The sequence below is a fragment of the Canis lupus genome, chromosome 2 (genome assembly GCF_048164855.1).
Source record: "Canis lupus baileyi chromosome 2, mCanLup2.hap1, whole genome shotgun sequence".
NCBI classification, from domain to species: domain Eukaryota; kingdom Metazoa; phylum Chordata; class Mammalia; order Carnivora; family Canidae; genus Canis; species Canis lupus.
In genome coordinates, this window is record NC_132839.1 from 53,429,285 (window position 1) to 53,448,352 (window position 19,068).

The 19,068-nt window shown below is 49.1% G+C and overlaps 1 protein-coding gene and 1 long non-coding RNA gene across 3 annotated transcripts in view; one reads left to right on the top strand and one right to left on the bottom strand.

Annotated features, from left to right (window-relative positions):
* LOC140617691 (uncharacterized) overlaps positions 1 to 13,942 on the bottom strand; it is a 123,171-nt gene extending 109,229 nt beyond the window's left edge. Inside the window, exon 1 of the long non-coding RNA XR_012017882.1 lies at positions 13,736 to 13,942. This is a non-coding gene — a long non-coding RNA (uncharacterized lncRNA). The remainder of the gene's footprint in view (positions 1 to 13,735) is intronic.
* The window catches only part of ACAN (aggrecan), a 62,177-nt gene continuing 57,050 nt past the window's right edge, over positions 13,942 to 19,068 (top strand). For both annotated transcript variants that reach the window (XM_072799454.1, XM_072799461.1), the window contains exon 1: positions 13,942 to 14,072. The gene's annotated coding sequence lies outside the window, so the exon portion shown is untranslated. The remainder of the gene's footprint in view (positions 14,073 to 19,068) is intronic.

Here is a 19,068-nt window from a genome sequence, read left to right on the forward strand (position 1 = left end):
CCAAATAAGGTAACAGTTACAAGTTTCAGGGATTAGGACATCATATCTTTGGGGCCATCGCTCAACCCACCACATGTAATGATTCCATTTATATGAAATTCTAGAGGAAATAAAACTAATCTATAGTAATAAAAAGAAGTGGTTGTCTGGAGTCTATAGGAGTCGTAAATTAACTGCAGAGGGGCCTGAGGAAACATTCTAGTGTGAAGGAAATACTATATATGATGATCGAGATGGTGATTACATGACTGTAAATTTATCAAAACTCATCATACTTGACCCTTACAATGGTTACATTTCATTATATATAAATTTGCCTCAGCAAAATTAATTTTATTTTTATTTTTTATTTTTTTTGCAAAATTAATTTTAAAAGAAAGCTGAAAAGTGTACACTTGGGGGACCAATCTTAGCCAGTCAGATTTGGCAAGTCCGGGGTGCTTCTTTTTTTTTTTTTTAATTTTTATTTATTTATGATAGTCACAGAGAGAGAGAGAGAGAAAGAGAGGCAGGCAGAGGAAGAAGCAGGCTCCATGCACCGGGAGCCCGACGTGGGATTCGATCCCGGGTCTCCAGGATCGCGCCCTGGGCCAAAGGCAGGCGCCAAACCGCTGCGCCACCCAGGGATCCCTCCGGGGTGCTTCTGAAACAAACAGCCCAGGGGCCTGGAAGGCAAGTGGCCCTGGAACCCCACTGAAACAGTCTGGAAGTTGGGGAAAGGGCCTACCTCACCCTGCTGCCTTCCCTTTGGCTCCTCAGATACCTGATAGCCAGTTGCTGAGCTGGAGGTGCCCTGCAGTGAAGTCCTGTATTCAGTGAGATCAGGGTATTAGGACACCCATAACTAACTCCAGCACAGGTGGGTATGACAAAAGTCAATAGTTACAGAATCACAAAAGAAGATGAACTTTGATTCCAGATTAAGATAAAACTCTGCTAACAGGGTAGCCTATGAGCTGGGTCCTGACAATGGGGCAGGATTTTGACATGTAGAAACATCAATGCCAGTTCCTTCCTGCTCATGATGTCCCCTTAGTACCCTCTGGGTCCTCTGTACCACCCTGGTTTCTCATGAAGCCTTTACCCGATTTCCAAGTGGTCTCTGCCCTGCACAGCAGAGGGATTCCATTCACAGTGAGCTCTTCTCCTATGACCTGGCATCTGATCCTTACCTCCATGCCGCATCCCTGACCCTTCTTAGGCTTCCATCACTCAACTCCGAGACTCTAGGGAATGGACTTGGACCAAGGCCTTGGGGCCTCTCTGAACACAAAATGAAGCAATTTGAAGTGTCTCAGATCCTAGCTCCAGCACAATCCCTGGATTTGATCCTGTGTGCTTGTCTAAAGAAAGCAGCTTGGGATCTCTCAGCCTGTATTGTCTCCATCTCCCAATTAGCTAGGAAGCTTCTCCCCCAGCCCTCCCTGCTTTGCTAAGTGAGGAAGGGCAGGCTTCCCAGAGCCAGGTCCAAGCTACAAGTCAAAATCTGAACACAGTGGGCTCCAGGTATGCCTCCCTATGTCCTTGCTCTCACCACACAAGATGCTCCATTCTCTGATTGTACCATCTTTATGGAGTGAGCAGGGGTCCCAAGATGAGATGTGTGTAGCCTGCAGGGTTCAGATGATGGTCTGAGGTCCAGGTCCAGTGATGCCTCCATCTTTTGGAGAGCTCTGTGGCCTCTAAGACCAGGTCCCAGGAGATGAGGAGTGAAGCCATGAGGCCTTCTGAGGATCTCAGAGGAGGCCTCATCTGTCAAGGTGACCCACCACCTTGGGTCAAAGACTTTGACCCAGAACATATCTTAAGGTGAATGCCTTGGTGAGGAACAGCTATAGGGAGGAGGCTGTCCTACTCTTTAGTAGAGTAGGTCTAGACCTTGGGCATACCAGCCACCAAATGGGGCTCCAACAGATGTCCAAAACCTGCCTCAAGGTTTGATGGGGTTGTTCTGGAAACAGGTACCCAGTATTGGGGCTATCAGGACCTCCCGTGCACCATTACCATCCCCACCTACTCTGGGAAGCATTCCGTCCCCTAAGGAAAGGATCTCAGTGACAATATAGATAGGTGAAACCCAAACCTTACTTTATCACTAAGAGATTGACTAGAGATAGTAATATTGAGTGTTCACAATATTTCAGTCCTTCATCTTGCTAGCACATAGGATTATACTTCTCCTCCCACTTTAGCTGGATGGGGGTCACATGGCCAGTTCTAGCCAGCAATTTGTAACCAGAAGTGACATGTGTCAACTCTGGGTTGGAGCACTCAGTTGCTAATACATCATGCTCCAGAACTTTCTCTCCTCTCTGCCATGGCAACCAGCAATGCTTCAGATAGTGGCTGCTCCACCAGGCTGACCTAGAGTGATGCCAATGATAACCTGGTGCAAAGCTCCCAGTCTAACTTTGGTAGACACAAGCATACATGAGAATTAGATCTTTGTTATTTTAAGTCACTAAGATTTGGGGGGCTGTTGTTACTGCAGCATAACCCTACCTATGCTGACTGAAACAGGGGTCAAAAGTCAACTGGCACTTTAGGTGATCAATATCACCTATTCCCAGTGCCCATACAACCTTGATTCCCAATCACCCACTTTGAACTTTGGGTCCAAGCCACCAGCTCAGTCCTAACACAAGAGTAAGGATGCTGGAGTCTTGTCCAGCTTGAAGATTCTGAGGTGATGATCTTTTTCCCAGAGACCAAGATGGCAGTACTTCAGAATTTGGTGGATTCCAGTGCAGTTAGGGTGGGGTTTAGGTGGCTGCAAATGGCAACATTCGGGGCACCAACCAAATGCCAGGAGTTGAACCGTGGCATGTGAACTGACGTCTGATATCACTCCAGAGCTCCAACACTTGTTTTCTGGTTTGACTAAACAAACAGACTTTTCCCTTCCCTGACTTCTTTTTGGCCAAAGAGAATCCCCACCTGTCGGTCCCACCCTGACGACTGCACTGGGCACCACTTTCAGCCTTACATCCTAGCAAATCTTCGTGGTACTTCTGTTCTCTCATCAGTTTCATCATCTGATGGCTCTGACTATCTCTCACGGGAGATGCACCTTCTTGTCTCATGTCTTTGCTTCCAAACCTTGCCTGCTCAAGCCTCAAGCCTTGGCTTGGCCATCACAACTTTCTCTCTCATCATTTAAACAGCTCCAACCCCTCTACCCCCGGGAGGGGTTCCTGACAGAGAGGCTGCCTGGTCGGTACTGAGGCCTCACCCTACCCCACTGATTCTTATTCCTGATTATACACTTGACTGCATCTTCACTGTCTTATAAAGATCCAATCTGACCCTTTCAATCAAGTGTGTGGGGTGGTGATAAATTAATGTTTATGAACCTCTGCAATGAGCTAGTTGTTCACGCCTTCATTCAAGCAGGATGAGGAGGGTAAAGGCACAGGCTCTGAAACTTCACTGTCTGGCATCAAATCTGCTCTACCACTCACTTGCTGTGTGATTTGAGGCATGGTGCTTGACCTCTCTGGGCCTGTTTCTTCTCTTTTTCTTTTCCTTTCCCTTTTCTTTCCTTGCCTTTCCTTTCCATTCTTCCCTTTTCTTCCTTTCCGTTATAAAACAATAAATAATTATGGCTACTAAATCAGCTGCTAGACGGAGAATGCTTAGAACAATGTCTAACACAGAGTGCTCCATGCACGTGAGTTGTTGTGACTCACTTATAGAGTATCTAAATGTGTCAGACACAGAAGATACAGAGGAGGACAAAATAGACCTATTCGTTCATCCAACAAATATTGACTGAGAAGCTGCATGTGCCACACACTGCGGTGGGGGCCAGGGAATATGTGTCTCCACCCTCACAAAGTTTGCAGTCCATTAAGAGAGGCTAGCAGACACTGCACAAGTAAACAGATCAAAATATACACCAGCGAGCTGTGGTCCAGGCTAATAAGGGAGGGACCAGGTGCCATAAGAGAGAAGCGAAGGAGGTAGAAAAGCCAGGGTGGTCAGCAAAGGCCTCCCTGATGTTGAAAGCACGATCCAAAGAGGAGATGGAGCCAGAACATTAAGGGCAAGAGTAAGGGAGCCCCGTGGGGGTGAGGAGATAGGTGGGAGAGGCAGGGCCAGATCATTCCAGTTCTGCTGGCCACAGTGCCCTGAGTGCGACCAGAAGCCACTGGATGGCTGTGGGCAGAGAAGCAGCAGGATCCCATCCTCCATCTTTCTCTGGGGGATATTTCATGTCACTGGTAAAGGGTGCATCTGGAACTAGAACAGGTCCCCTAAGCCCCAGCTCAGGGAATTGGTCAATTCACCCTGCCCTCCTAGCTCACCCCCGTCCCATAGGACAGGAGCCAACTGCGCCAGGAACACCTCGTGACCTCCCAAAGCCCTTCACTTATTCATGGGGTCATGGTGCCTGTCTTGGTTTAAACTCACACCACACCCAGGCCTCCACCATGTGCAATTGGGTGTCTCGTGATAGTTTTCATACCAATGGCTTCTGGAAATGAACTGCTTCCCCGCACTTCTTACCCACCACTTTTTCCATCCCCCACAACCACGCCAATGACCACAAGTAAACGTGTTTCTCCCTGGGACACACAGTTAAACACACAACTACAGAGATGTGTCTCGGGCCCAGAATGGAAGGGGCCAAGGTGCCAGGGATGACAAATCCCCCGAGAATTCAGTTTGAAGCTCCCCTGAGAGACACCCCTCCCCAAAATAGGCAGAGAGGGTCAGGAACACCCATGCAAACAGCTGATCCACAAAACCCCCACTGTGCCCACGACTTTCCCCACCTTGGCCCTTTCTATTTTTATCAGGAGAGTGAGAGGGGGTTGCCAGGCGGGGCCATGCTGCTGTTTATGTCTGAAATTTGAAAAGATGCACAGTGTACTCGGGAGAAGGTGTTTGCAGTTAAAGGAATTTCGGAGGAGAATTTCAAACCCAGCAGGGTGAATAGGTGCCTTGTGTTCTGGCTTTTGACTCTGGAAAAGCCACGTTTCCAACCACGGCATGCAGAGGGGCCAGGGGTGGGGAGAGCGCGCACCGGTGTGCGATTTGGGCAGGCAGCAGGACCCAGCTCACCTGGACGTGGGGAACAACTGATTTTCAAGCTGGGGGGCTGGGAGGAAGCCCTTCTTCTCCCTCCTGTGCAATTTCTGTTTATTTGCCCCCCTTTCAATTAATTCATAGGTTTTCCTGGCACTCTTACCCTTCCCTGGTTAACTCCACTCAGTATCTGTCATCTACCTCCTCTTGATCAGTGAGTTTTACTCAGTATTGATTTTCTCATATATTCATATTTGTTTGTCAAGGCTCTAAATTGCTCTAATTTGTCAATTTCCTGTTCCCTTATTAAAATGTAAGTGTCCCTTTGGTAGCCTTATGGCTGCTATTTTTTTTGACACACGCAACTTAGGACCTGGTCAAATGCTTTACTCTGTAGGCACAACAGTGGGACTCAGTGGTCCTCATCCATCAACTGTGGGAAATGGGAGGCCAGAAATAACAACAAAATGATAAGCACCCACCCCACACACACAAAATAAATGACGTTCACCCTTTTTTCTCCTCTTCATCCTTCAAAGGTTAAACTGGCTCCAACACAGCTCTGGAGAGAACCTCTAGCTCAAATTAGACAGAGCTCCTATAAAGCCAGGAAACCTCAGGAAGGCTGGGGTGACTTTTGAGGGACTGGACTTCTGACTTGATCTGAAACCAAAGGTGGGCCCAGTAGGTGGGACCCGGCCGGGGTGTATCTGCATCACTTTTCCTTGAGTGTGTCAGGGTCTCTGGCATTCCCTCTCTACATTTCTGGGGCTGTCTCTGTGTCTCTCAGCATCCTTGCATTTCTATCCAACAATCTCTCATCCTCCATCTTTACTGTGCTTCTCTCCCTTAATTGGTTACAGTATGCAATTAAAGTCTATTTTAACATTTATTGGGTAGAATTCCACATTCCCTGCTTTCCTGTGAGTGGACTCTCCTCAGGCTGAGCATCTCCCCAAGTCCTGGACTCCACATTTCTCTCAGCCTGCTGGCCACCTCCCCCAATGGTCCCTCCAACTCTGTCCGAAAACACAACTGAATACCATGGCACCTGCTGCCTTTTTCCCCAAGTCGGCTACTCTTCCTGACATCTCTGCTGCTGTCGTAGGGACTCCCCGTCCCTGAGGCAGGCAGGTTCAAAAATCGGAGGCCTTTCATGCTTCTCCCTTAAGATCCAGTGTCTTTGATTTTTCCTTTCAATTATCCCTTGTCCGTTAATCAACTGCCATCACCAGAGCATGATCCCACCACTCACAGATGTGTCCTGTCAATCCTTTAATGTTTTGATGCACACCATATTTTAATGTTTAAGGTAGTTATTGCCTGACTTTATGTAAAAATCCAGAAATTTCGCTTTCAAGGAAAACAAGTACCACCACTGCCACACTACTACTACCACCACCACCACTACTACTACCACCACCACTACCACTGCCACCAGTACTACCACCACCACCACTAGTACTACCACCGCCACCACTACCACCACCACCATTACTACCAACACCATTATCACTGCCACCACTATTACTACCACCATCACCGCCACTATTACTACCAAGACCACTATCACTGCCACCAATATTACTACCACTACCACCACTATTACTACCAACACCACTATCACTGCCACCACTATTACTACCATCACCATCACCACCACTCCCACCACTTCTAGTACTACCACCACCACCACTACCACTACTACTAACACTGCCACCACTATTACTACCACTACCACTACCACTACCACCACTACTACCACCACCACTGCTAGTACTACCACCACCATCCCTATCATCTTCACCACCACTACCAATACTAATATTAATACTATATGATCCAACAACAATGAGTCTGAATTCCTGACTGGTGATATTTAGTTGGAGCAAAGTAGTGGCTGTTTCCTTGGATGGGCCTACACTCTCCAGTTTGCCTTCAGCTTGAGCAAATGAAGCCAGGCACAACAAATTATTCATAGGATAATAATATTTCTATCAAGTTTAAGAATAGACAAAACTGGTTGGTCTGTCAGTAAGGGCAAAATAGTGATCTCCCTGAGTGGGATGTACCCACTAGAAGTGACACAAAGGAACCTTCCAGGGAACCAGGTCCTCACTTCATTGTGATTATAATGGTGTTTGTATATGCTAAAAATGCATTGAGTTGTGAGGAAACCAGTCAATAAAGAACATAAATACTGTATGATTCCACTTATATGAAGTACTTAGAGTAACTAAATTCATAGAGACAGAACATCCAATGGTGGTGGCCCGAGACTTGGATGGGGATGGGGAGTTAGTGTCTAATAGACACAGGTCTAGAGTTTCAGTCTGGGAAGATGAAAAAGCTCTGAACACAGAGGGTGGAGATGGTTGTAGAACATTGTGAATGTGCTTAACGCCACTGAACTGTACACTTAAAGTGGTTAAAATGATAAACTTTGGGTTATGCATATTTTACAAAGATAACAAAGAAAGAGAAAGAAAAAGAAGGAAGGAAGGCAGGAAAGAAAACAGATGAGCTGCGCTAGCCCATGAAGGAACTGACATTTCATATCTTTGAACTTAAGGTTTTCAGGGTAGACAATGCACCCTCCAGCATTTTGATAATGCTTGTTTTTTCATGATTATTTCAAGATTAAATGCTAATAAGTAAATGCCCTAAGGATAAAAGATTACCTAGTTAAATACTGCTTTTTCCTCCCTTACACATTCTGTGTGTTCTCCCCTTAAAGGAATACACATTAAGAAACCAAACAGATCAATAGCAACAGCTAAAATGTCAAGATAACTATTCCCCAAGGCTTTAGTGTCAAATAAATGCCAAGTTTTGTGGGGGAAAGCCATGTCTGTGTATTAACAGATGATTTTTGAGCCATGGAAATGCTTTCTGTACTTCTTACATTTGGTCTTTAGCAAGCAAGCATGGGATACCATATCTGCATTTAGAAAGCATATATTTTTAAAATATTTTATTTATTTATTATTTATTCATGAGAGACACAGAGAGAGAGGTAGAGACCATAGGCAGAGGGAGAAGCAAACTCCCCGTAGGAAGCCTGATGCAACACTCGATCCTAGGACCCCGAGATCACGTGCTAAGCCACCCAGGCATCCCTAGAAAGCATGCATTTTGTATCTCTACTGGAATGTGTGAAATATTTAGGACAAAAAATTTTCAGAATGATCCCATGTTTATCAATGAAAGAAAATAAAATCAGCAAGCACAATGGGACAAGGGCTGAGCAATCAGTTCCCAGAACTCTCTGATAGCAGGGATAAGGGAAAGAACAAGAAAGAGCCAGTTCAGGCAGGTAGGGGTTGTGGGAGGCAGCCCCTTAGGATTCAGGGTTGGGGACAGAGAAAGTGAGCAAGCTCCCACGAGTTTCAGGGGCTGAGGCTGCCAAGAGAAGACTCCTTCTACCTCTCCTCTTACCCTAGACCTGTTTGGAAAATATTGTTTTAGCTGATGATGGTGGTGGTGATGATGATGGTGACGATGCTGTACACCAACATGGTAACATCCCACTCAGTGTCATTCCCTGCGTATTCTCAATGATAAAAACACTAGTGAGTCATGAGTAAAATGCTTGCCATAATTTCCTCTGTTATAAATGGCAGGGTTCTACTGAAAATAGAATCTGCTATAAATTCAGGGGGAAAATAAATCAAACTGAATCTTCAAGAAATGTGAGTTTCCTTAAATGTGCCCTTCAATTTCTATGTCTTATGTGACACAGCAATTTCCAGTGTCTGAACGTCATTATGCCACATAGACCTGTGGGGAATTGTAAGTGTTTCATTAGCTTACCCCATGGTCTTTATTATTAGAACATTTCTCTCTGAATTTGTCACTTGCACAGTGTTATAGTAATAAAACGGCACATTTCAAATGTTCCACTAATTCTCAGAAGACCACTCCCCCACCCCGTTCTGCAATAAGTAGACTTTTCTATATCATACTTCCATGGCCCTTTGCTTCCAGAAAAGATCACAACCTCTCTACATGCATTACATACAGTATTTATCATTGCTGCCCTCTGAGGAGGTATTTTAGCTTCTTTTACAAACCTAGAAAGCAGCACACACTTACTGAGGGACATTGAATTGTAGTGGAGAGGAAAGGGAAGAAAATTCACCATCTTGCTCCTGGAGCCAGATCACTGACTAGGTGTTGACTGACATCCCTCATTCCAATTCTACAATTCCATACGGTTCCATTTCACAGATGAGAAAACTGATATCCAGAGAAGTTAAGAAACTCCCCTAAGTCCTCTGTGCCAGACTGGGGGTTCACTTCCAATACTACTGAACACACAGGGAACCTCTCCCTCCTTAACTCTGTTTTGTTGCTTGAGATAGACAGGAATCCTTTTTTACGGGGGCCAGCATGAAAACGGTCTGATGGTTTTAATTGTCCACAAGTTTTAATATCAACCAAAAGTGTGACGTAGCAGAGCAACACAACAATCTTTGGCTGTATCAGGAGGAGTGGGATGCTGAAGGCTGTCCTGCAGAAATTGGGACATCATATCACATGCCCTCCTTATGAGCACCGGGTGGTATACACAACTGATAAATTATTGAACACTACATCTGAAACTAATGATGTACTCTATATTGGCTAACTGAATTTAAAAAATAAAAAAAATTAGAAATTGGGACAGCTATGTTGTCCCAGAGCACAAGCTAGACTGCTTGCTCATACAAGAGTATTCAAAGGATGCTTCAAAGGAATTCTGCAAAGAGCTTGCACTGGGACTTAGCAAGATATGTACATGGTGTCCCCATGTAATGGACAGAAACAAGTGCTAGTGGTGCTACACTTAAGTGAACTGAAAGGAGACTGGCCATCCTCTAAGAGTCAATTTAATGGATTGTGGAAGCCAATCTCCAAGATGCTTCCCAGGAATCCCTACCCCTGGTACTCACACATTAATTCAGGGTGGGCTGTGTGCTAAAAGAATATGGTAGACATGACAGTGTGTGACTGACTTCCAAAGCTAGGACATCTGAGTACTGCAGCTTCCACTCAGCCTCCTGTATCACTTGCTCTGGCAGAAGCCAGCTGCCATGTCATGAGGCAGTTCCACTGGCAGGCTGGATGGAGAAGAGCTGAGGCCACTGGCCAACAGCCAACACCGACTTGCCGGCCACACTAGACCTGGAACTTCAAGCCCCAGTAAGCCTTCAGCTGACATCTAACTGCAACCCCACGAGATAACCCAAGGCAGAACTGCCTGGCCATGCTTCTCCCAGATTCCTGACTCAGAGAAACCCGGAACGACATTAAACGACTCATTGCTTTAAGCCACTAAGGTTTGGGGTGATGCATTATGCAGCCATTATAATTGGGATAGGGAGCCATGGCATCCTGCCCTGCTCTAGAACTCAGCCCCAGGATAAGTGAAGACAGAAAAGTGGGACACCAGTCAGCTTTGTAGAAAGTCCACTGATGAGAACAACAGCAAACACAGAGAATGACAGAAACAGGAACCGAGAGGGTTAGGAGTGTTGAGCTTATCTTATCAGGGAAATTTTTAAGATAGGTAAAGGTGAAGTCCCACACTTGGATTAGAACAACCCACCATACCAGAACAAACCAGGGAAGACACTGGGCCATGGCAGTACATGTAGAAAGGAGATCTGAGTTGACTACAGGCTCAGAATGAGCTGTGATGAGGTTGCCAGAAAAGCACATAAATGTAGGCTACATTAACAGAAGCATAGTACCCCATCAAAGGAGGTGAGCTCCCTGGGCTAAGCACACTTAGCAGGACTTTGTTTAGGTCTGAATCACTCACTACACGAGACAGGGCAGTCCAACCTGCTGGAAGAAGACTGGTGGCAGTGGGTAGCATCCATGGCTAGAGAGAGATGAGGAAGGAGAGAATGAAGTGGTGATGCCCAATCCTAAAGGGGAAGGGGGAAAGTGCACGAGCAGTGGAATCATTGATTTCAAACACAAAAAGATCTGCCATGTGGAAGGAGGTCTGGCAGACAAGGCCAGGAGGTGGAAATGGGCCTGTTTTGTTCACTGTTGAACCCACAGTGATGGGAACCAGCAGGTGCTTCTACAAAATCTGAGAACCATGTGAAAATGGGACATGGACTCAGAAGGGAGTCAAATCCATGAGCATGTTCAAGGATCCTATGTTCCAGACAATGAGGATGTGGTCCTCAATCTTCTCCTAGAGCCCTTCTCAGCTCTGAGATCCTCTTACTCTGCAGTTTTGTGGTTGACTGAGTAAAACCTGCTGAATGATGCCAGCACAGTGGTTCTTAAAACTTCAGAAGGCATATAAAACTCCCCTGGGGGGATCTCATTAAAATGCAGATTCTGAGGCAGAAGGTCTGGAGTAGGCCTGAGATTTTTGCATTTTGAACAAGTGCCCAGCTGACGCCACTAGTCTGTGGACCACACTTGGAGCAGCCAGAGGTTAAAAGGTCGCCCATAGCAGCAGATAGGATCAGGCAGCCTGGAAAGGGCATTAAGTATTTGAGCAGAGGAGAGATGACCAGCATCAGAAATACTACACAAGGAAGAGCACTCTGCATTAAACAGGGGAACATCCACATGCCACCAATGGCTTTCTGACACTACATCCTTTAATTTTTGGAACGTGGTCTTTAAATTGTCCCAGCACTTTCCAATCATCCTGTGTTTGCCGTAGCCCGAAGGGGCAGCAGTGTGGAGTCACTAATGACCTAATGCTAACCTGCACTCATTCACTACCTGGGTGGCCTGTGAGTCTCAGTTTCTTAGTGTGCAAAATGGAAATAATATCCACCTGCAAGGCTGCTGTATCAAACAGCGTCTGGCATATAATAGGAGCCCATTGTATGTCTCTCAGCCTCATTACAAAATTAGATAATCAATAAGAATTTGTTCACTTCATTACAAAGATAAATTATCTAATCAATATTTGTCTTTGAATTGAATTGTCCTTCACTAACCCTACACATTCTGGGATGTAAGTCAGATATGACCCCGTTTTACAGATGAGGGTGTGGTTTGTTCTCACCTAGAGCATCAGGCAAATATTGGCATGAGAACCCATGACTCCTCCTGTTGGAATTTTAAGGATTATATTTTTTTTTTCCTAGAAGAATCATTTCTCCTGATCGAGGCAGTCTTGGGTCAGTAACTAATAAGATTTCATCCCACTTTTTTGTTTGAAAGACAAGATGCTGTTCTCCCCCCTGAGAGGTTCTAGTCACCCTCCTGTCAGCACTGCCCAAGATGCTCTGTAACTTGGAGACCTGACGGGAAGAAACCAACAGATTCAGGTAGAAAAGGGGTACAGCCAAGAACTGCCCATCAGTGGAACACCTCACCATGGCTCCTGGGGACCAGTGGGTGGAGTGGGAACCACGCCCTCTCCAGGCTTCACCGGCCTGTGTAGAGAACAGACAAGGGAATGTGCTGGGCCAGGGCCAGTCCTGCCCCCTAGCAGAGATGGCCAGCAAAAAACCCACACATTCCAGAGTTGTCACCCCTGGGAAACGGAGCCACTTTCATGCCTTTTAATCAAGAAAAAGCTTAGTCTACTATCTCTGTCATGGGCAGCCCACAAACACCCCACTTCTTGCTCTTCTTCATTCAATCCATGCCCAGTGAGGGAGTCAAGCGGCTTCCACCACACTGACCGAGGCCACTAAATCTTAGGGTCAAGCATCACCAGCATCCTTCATAAGGACCCCGAGGGCCACCAACCAGCCTGGGTGGCTCCAAAACTCCCGTGGCTTAGTCAGCAGCTCGTGTAGCAGAGAGAGCACGACTTTGGGTTTGAATTCAGACCCCGCCTTGAGTAGGTAACTCCATCACTGTCTGAGCCTCCGTTTTCACATCCTTTGGGAATGGAGGAATCCTAATATTTACCTCACTGGGCTTTGGGGAAATTTAAGTGAGATATTAATGCATGTTAAGCAACCAGCTCACCGAAGGTGTTAAGCGCTGTTGGTTCTCTTATTCTTTTGACTGGAAACGAAATTATTAAGGAGGGTGGTGTCTGGAGCTACAGAAGTGCCGGAGAAGCCTGCTTGGTTTGAGGCGTCCTTGGTCTCTCCGGGACTTTGAAGAACCTCAGCCTTTTGCCCTGAGGGTCGAGTGCCCAGCGCGCCTCCCCGCTGCGCCCTAACCTCCGTGCGCCCTGCCATCCCGGCGCACCCCATCCCCAGAAACTTTGAGCCAGCTCCTCCTGAGGGTCCTTCCAAACCGTGGCCCGGGAGCAGCGGGCGCGCCCCGCCGGGTGGCTTCCGCGGGGCGTCCGCTGCACTCCCCGCGCCGGGCGCCCGGGAGCCGCGGCCGGTCACCGCGGGCGCGGGTGCGGGTGCGGGTGCGGGCGCGGGCGCGGGTGCGGGTGCGGGCGCCGGCGCCGGGGCGACGCAGCCCTCCAGGGCCCCTCGGACTGCGGAGCCGCCGACCGCATTGCAGCCCTTCCCGCGCCGCTGCCTCCCGCGGGCCCGGGCCGCGCGCTCCTCTCGCGCCCCTGCGCCCCGGCGGCTTCCCCGCGGCGCGCCGGTCCGGAGCCGGGGTCCAGCGCTCTCCAGACGCCTCCGCCCTCCCCGCCCCTCCCCCCCCGGCCGCCCCTCGGGTCTCCCGGGGGTGGGGTTTCCCTCGGCGCCGGCCTCCCCTCCCCCGCCCGCCCCTATGTATGTGTCACCGCGCGCCATGCCCGCCCGCCCGCCCGCCCACCTACCTCCCCGCCGCTCCAGAGGGGGCTCGCAGAGCTGAGGACGCGCGCCGCGCCGCTCAAGGTCCCTCTCTCTCGGCCTCCCTCCGCGCGTCTGACGCGGGTGCCAGGGGCTCCGGGCACCCTGCAGCGGCCCTTCGCTCGGCCCGCCGGGACTCGGCCACCCAGCCGCCGCCGGGGACCTGCGGACAGCACGCCGGCAGCCGCCAGAGGGGTGCGCGGCGCGCGCAGGAGCGCCTCCCCGCAGCGCCGCGACACCCGCGCCCCCGGCCCCAGGAGCCCCCGCCGCCTGGCCAGGTGTGTGGCCCTGAAGTTCTTGCGGAAGGGAGTCCAACTCTTCAAGGTAACTGTCTCCTTCCCTCCGGGAGAGGCTCTCCCGGCGGCGGGTGGGGGGCCTGGACCAGCCCGCGGCGCGCCCGGCTGCCCCGCTCCGTGTCCCCTGTGGGGGGAGGCGTGTGCCGGGGCCCCCCGCCGGCCCGTGGAGTTGAGCAAACTTTCTGGCTGTTGCAGACGCAGCGCGAATGGGGCAAAGGGACACGTGAGGAGGGGCTCCGGTCTGCCGATCCCCCGAAATTAAGGGAGCTTTTACACCAAACGCCCGCGCGTGCTTTCAAGTCCTAGGGTCAGGAACGAGCCGGGGTGGGCAGGCTAGCAGCTTTAGAGTGGGTTTGCGGGGTCCGATCCCCGCTGCTACTTCTGAGCTGGAAGAGGCGCCTCCTGATTCTGAGCCGTGGCCTGTGCTGGCAGCGGGAAGGAGGAGGCTCTGAGGGATACACGAAGTGGGAGGAACAGTGTGTCAGGGGCACCGCAGGTGCCCAAGCAGAGGCTGTAAGAACCCATTGGTCCCACCGCCTTGGCCACTTGGCCTACTCCAGGAGCCACAGGGCGCCCCAGAGGGCTGGCAAAAAGCTGGGGGGAATTGACAGAACCTGGGACAGGGCCACTGAGCTGTCCGCAAGGGAGACAAACTCTGACTGTGTCACCAAGCAGGGGCATCTCTCAAGAAAGAGGAGACTAAATGAGGACACATGACCAGAGACAGTTTTTCCATCTCTGGGTTCCTCTGCAGTTGAAGCCAATGGAGGTGGAGCCTTTCTAACCCTGGGGTTGGGTGGACGGTTGTCAGTGTTAACCTGCATTCTAGGCCAGACCCAACTGTGGGGTGCCGGCTTGTCTCCTGTTGAAAGACAGTATCCAACCGAAACTTTTCCATCATTCTACTCCTTGCAATTGTGAGAATGGTTCTGATAGGATTCCTCTAGGGTTTCACCACGAAGGAGCCCAGGACCCAGCCAGCATTTTGTTTGGTGCATAAATTCCAATTCTGTCAGGGTGACTGCCAGGAGGAAAGGAAGGAAGCTGGATGGATTAGTGTGGTGTTTCAGGTCCGGGATACTGTGGTGGGTGGGTATCTGACCATTTGGGGGAACCCTGGATCTTGGGAAACACATTTGAAAGAAAGTGAACCCAGAAAGGTGTGATGATGACTTTCTAAAGGTCATATGTGACTTAGGGGAAGGGCAGAACTAGAATCTGGGTTTTCTGAGGCTCTAGTCAGTTGCTCATCTTGATTAAAGAACCCAGATGTCTAGGCTCTAATCCTTGTTCCTCCCTTGCCTCTGGGTTGCCAAGGAGAAGGGACGATCAGATCGCCTGTGGCCCTGGGCAGGGCGGCTTAGGAGGTGCTTTGAAGATCAGTGTAGGAGTGTTGGCCTGTCAGGCACTGAGCCTGGAAGAGACTGCCCAGGAATGGAAAGGCCATTGGGGAGAAAACCACATGGCCATGGCGGAGAAAACCCAAAGGAGGTGGTGCCTCTAACCCAGAAGGAGAGATCGCTCCTCCAATTTAAAAAGTTTCAGATGAAGGAATAATCAAAAGGAAGAAAAACTCTCTCAGAGAAATACTGGAACTTTTCAGGTTATATCAAGTTGGGTTTAAATGAGATGTATGTAGGTCCACTTTCTAGCGCATCACCTGGTACCTTCATTCATTCTCCAGTAACTTCTGAGCGCCACCTAGGTGCCAGGTCTGTGCTCAGTGCAGGCCCGTAGCTGGCCCTCTCGATAAACAGTAGCTGCAACGATACAAGCAAAGCCCTTAGCATGGTGCCTGCCACTGGGCAGTTATTGAACTCAATAACCGTTCAATATCATTTATTAGTAGTAGTACTAATTTCAATATTAAGTAAATATTTTTCTTTTCCTAGAATTTTTCATAAAAATTATACTTAAGTTGGGATTCTCTCTTTATTATTTGAAAGCCCTCTGGTCAATATAGGAGTAAAGAATCCAAGAGGGTAAAATGATAGATGTAGTATTACTTATTTGCAGGGAGTCTGTGTGCTGTCTGAGCCACACCTGACTCCAGGCCCCTTCTTACAGCTATGCACATACTTTGCCCCTGCTCCCCATCTCACACGCACCCACATCCCAGGCAGCCTGCACCCCTGCATGCCCATGGAGGCGCCTTCTATCCCCACATGTTGAGAACAAACTGTCGAACTCCCCAGTCAGAGCAGGAGCTCCAAGGGACCTCACTCCCTGGATGGTGGGGTGGAGCTGCTAAGGTGGGAACCTGCCAGGTAGGGCAGACCTGAGTGCAAATCCCAACTCAGCCAGTTAATTGGCTACATGATATTGAAGAGGTCCTTGTCAGGCTCTCAGTAGGCACCATAAGCCTTAATTCCTCTCCTCTAATGGCTTCTAGGTCCCCTTGGGGTCACAATCTGTAGGTTCAGGAGTACTCATTTAGAATGTTCTGTAATAGTAAAAGGCCATGTCCCAACTTTTCACGTGGATTTTTTTCATGATGCCTTGTAGAACCTGGTCCCTCGCAAGCCCCTTCTTCTTGGGCTGAGAAGGGCCTCGGCTGAGCAACGGGAGGCCCACGGGCCCCTGCTTGGAGTCTCACTTTTAGTCTGTGTCTGCTCCTGCAGGGACATCTAGCACAGAACATGTCCATCTGCAGCTGGTAAAATCAATTTAGGGCAGTGTAATGACATAGGAAAGAGAAATCTCATAGTGCCTTCCATGTAATAAAGGTAAGTATTATTTCTGAAAACTTCTATTACTGTTAAATATTTTGCAGTCCTAGATAAGTGTATATGTGATTATAATACATAGGTATTTGTATGTACACAATACATACAAACTTGGTGTTTAACTGATGATTTCTTACTGCGGGCTATGGTCAAAAAAGCTTGAAAGCCCCTGATCCTGGTAATGTTTCTGTCTGAGAAATCCCTGCCCCGGGGCTCCAGCTGGCAGGTCCTGGGGCATCCTTGCTGCCTCTGTGCTAACACCTGGACTGGACCCTTGAACATCTTGGGAGTGGGGGCAGCAAGAAGTAGAAGCTGGGGGTGGGAGTGAAAGGCAAGTTCAAGGAAGACAACCCAGACTCAGACAGGAAGCAATGCGTGGAGAACAGGCCTGCTTGCAAGTGGAGTGTGAGGAGTGACAGGGCCAATGAACCTTTTTTAAAAATATTTTATTCATTTATTTATTTATCTATTTATTTATTTATTTATTTATTTATTTATTTATTTATTTATTTATTTTTAAAGAGAGAGAGAGAGAGAGAATATGAATGAGGGAGGCACAGAGGGAGAGGGACAAGCAGATGGTGTGCTGAGCACAGAGCTAAGATCATGACCTGAGCTGAAATCAAGAGTCAGATGCCTAACCCACTGAACCACCCAGGTGCCCCTGTGGGTGGGAACATCTCCAAACAGGAGCCATCCTCTCCTGCTATCACCAGGCTGGCCTTTTGACCATGCTGTGGGCCTTGATGGGAGCTTCACTGCTACCCTCTTTCCTTAAGAAAGCTCTCTGTTCAATGGAGGGAAAGGAGATTGTGGCGTCTCCCCTAGCTGCTCTCCTTCCCCCAGACCGGATAGGATACCCCCATCCCCGAGAGGAGGTCTGGGCCCCTGGGCGTGGCTGGAAACGGAGTCCTTGTTGCAGGGGAGGAGTGGCTGAGAGGGGCAGTGGTGCTGGGCGGGTTCAGGGTTAGAGAGGGAGAGCCCGAGAGAGGCCGGAGGACCAGAATGGAGGGAGGGGGGCGTGTGGGCCTTTGTAGGGAAAACGGGAAAACAGTTCCTTTTTTCAAAAGTTGAATCCAGGGCAAGAACGGAAACCATAGAGTTTACTTTTAAAAACTCAGAGCCTCCTTGTAAGCAGCCGAATGTGTATGTGTGTGTGTGTGTGTGTGTGTGTGTTCGTGTGTGTGTGTGTGTGCGCGCGCGCAGCGCGTGCGTGTGTGCACACACTAGGCGGGCGGGCCTGCGGGCTGGCCTGAGCTTGTGAGAGGCGACTTTTCTCCCTCTCAATGGCCTTACAGTGTATCCTAAAGAAGCTTTTTGTTAAACTCATGAATAGGTGGATTTGGGGTGTGTGCTGCTGGCCATCATGATTTGGATATTTGGTTACCTTTGAGGTTATGTGTTTTCCCTTTTAAGACACACACCCAAAAAAGAAGCCACCTCTCCTGCATTGGGTCTCTTTTGGGTGTGGGAGGGCTTGCTCTTCTCTCTGTGATTGATTTGGCTTGAGGGGCAAGGGTCCAATGAAGGAACTGAGTACCGGGCAGTTGTGTAGCATCCAACCTGGCGAACAGCCCCTCCTCAGCCCCTGGACTCTGGGCCTCTGAGGTGGAGCATGGCAGTTCCATAGGTGTCCAGGGCACTTGGGGCTGTGATAATCTTCTAAGAGATCACAAAGGGGACAGAGGCCCAGGAGGGGGTAGGTGTGTGCCCCCGGCTGGCCCAGAGCAGACTAGTGAGGATCTGGATGGGAACGCAGGCCTTCAGGCCCTCATCCTGAAACATACCATATCCATGGAAAGCATTCATTCATTCTCCCTGCAGCACCACTTGCTACATGCTACAGGCACTGCACTAGATGTGGGTAAACCATTCACTCTTCTGGCCCTCCAGCTGCTCATTGTCTATTGAAGAAGACAGGCTATAATCAACTTGACCCCAACCCCGAATTCCTATAAAGCAATGGCTCTCAACTGGGGGCTATTTTGCTCCCCAGGGAACATTTGACCTTATGTGGAGAGACTTTTTTTGTTGTCGCCATAGGGGAGGGGTGATAGTACTAGCATCCAGTGGGTGGAGACCAGGGATGCTACTAAACATCTGAAAATGCAGAGGATAGCACTTTCCTTCTACCAGCAGAGAATTATCCAGCCCAAAATGTCAGTAGTGCCAATATTGAGAAGTCCTGCTCCAGACCTTCATTTAGTTATGGGGCCAGAGCATGCCCAGCTGTGTGCAACAGAAGTCCAACGGCTGGGGGAAGGGGGAGGAGGGCGGCAAGAAGGGAGGGTTAGGCAG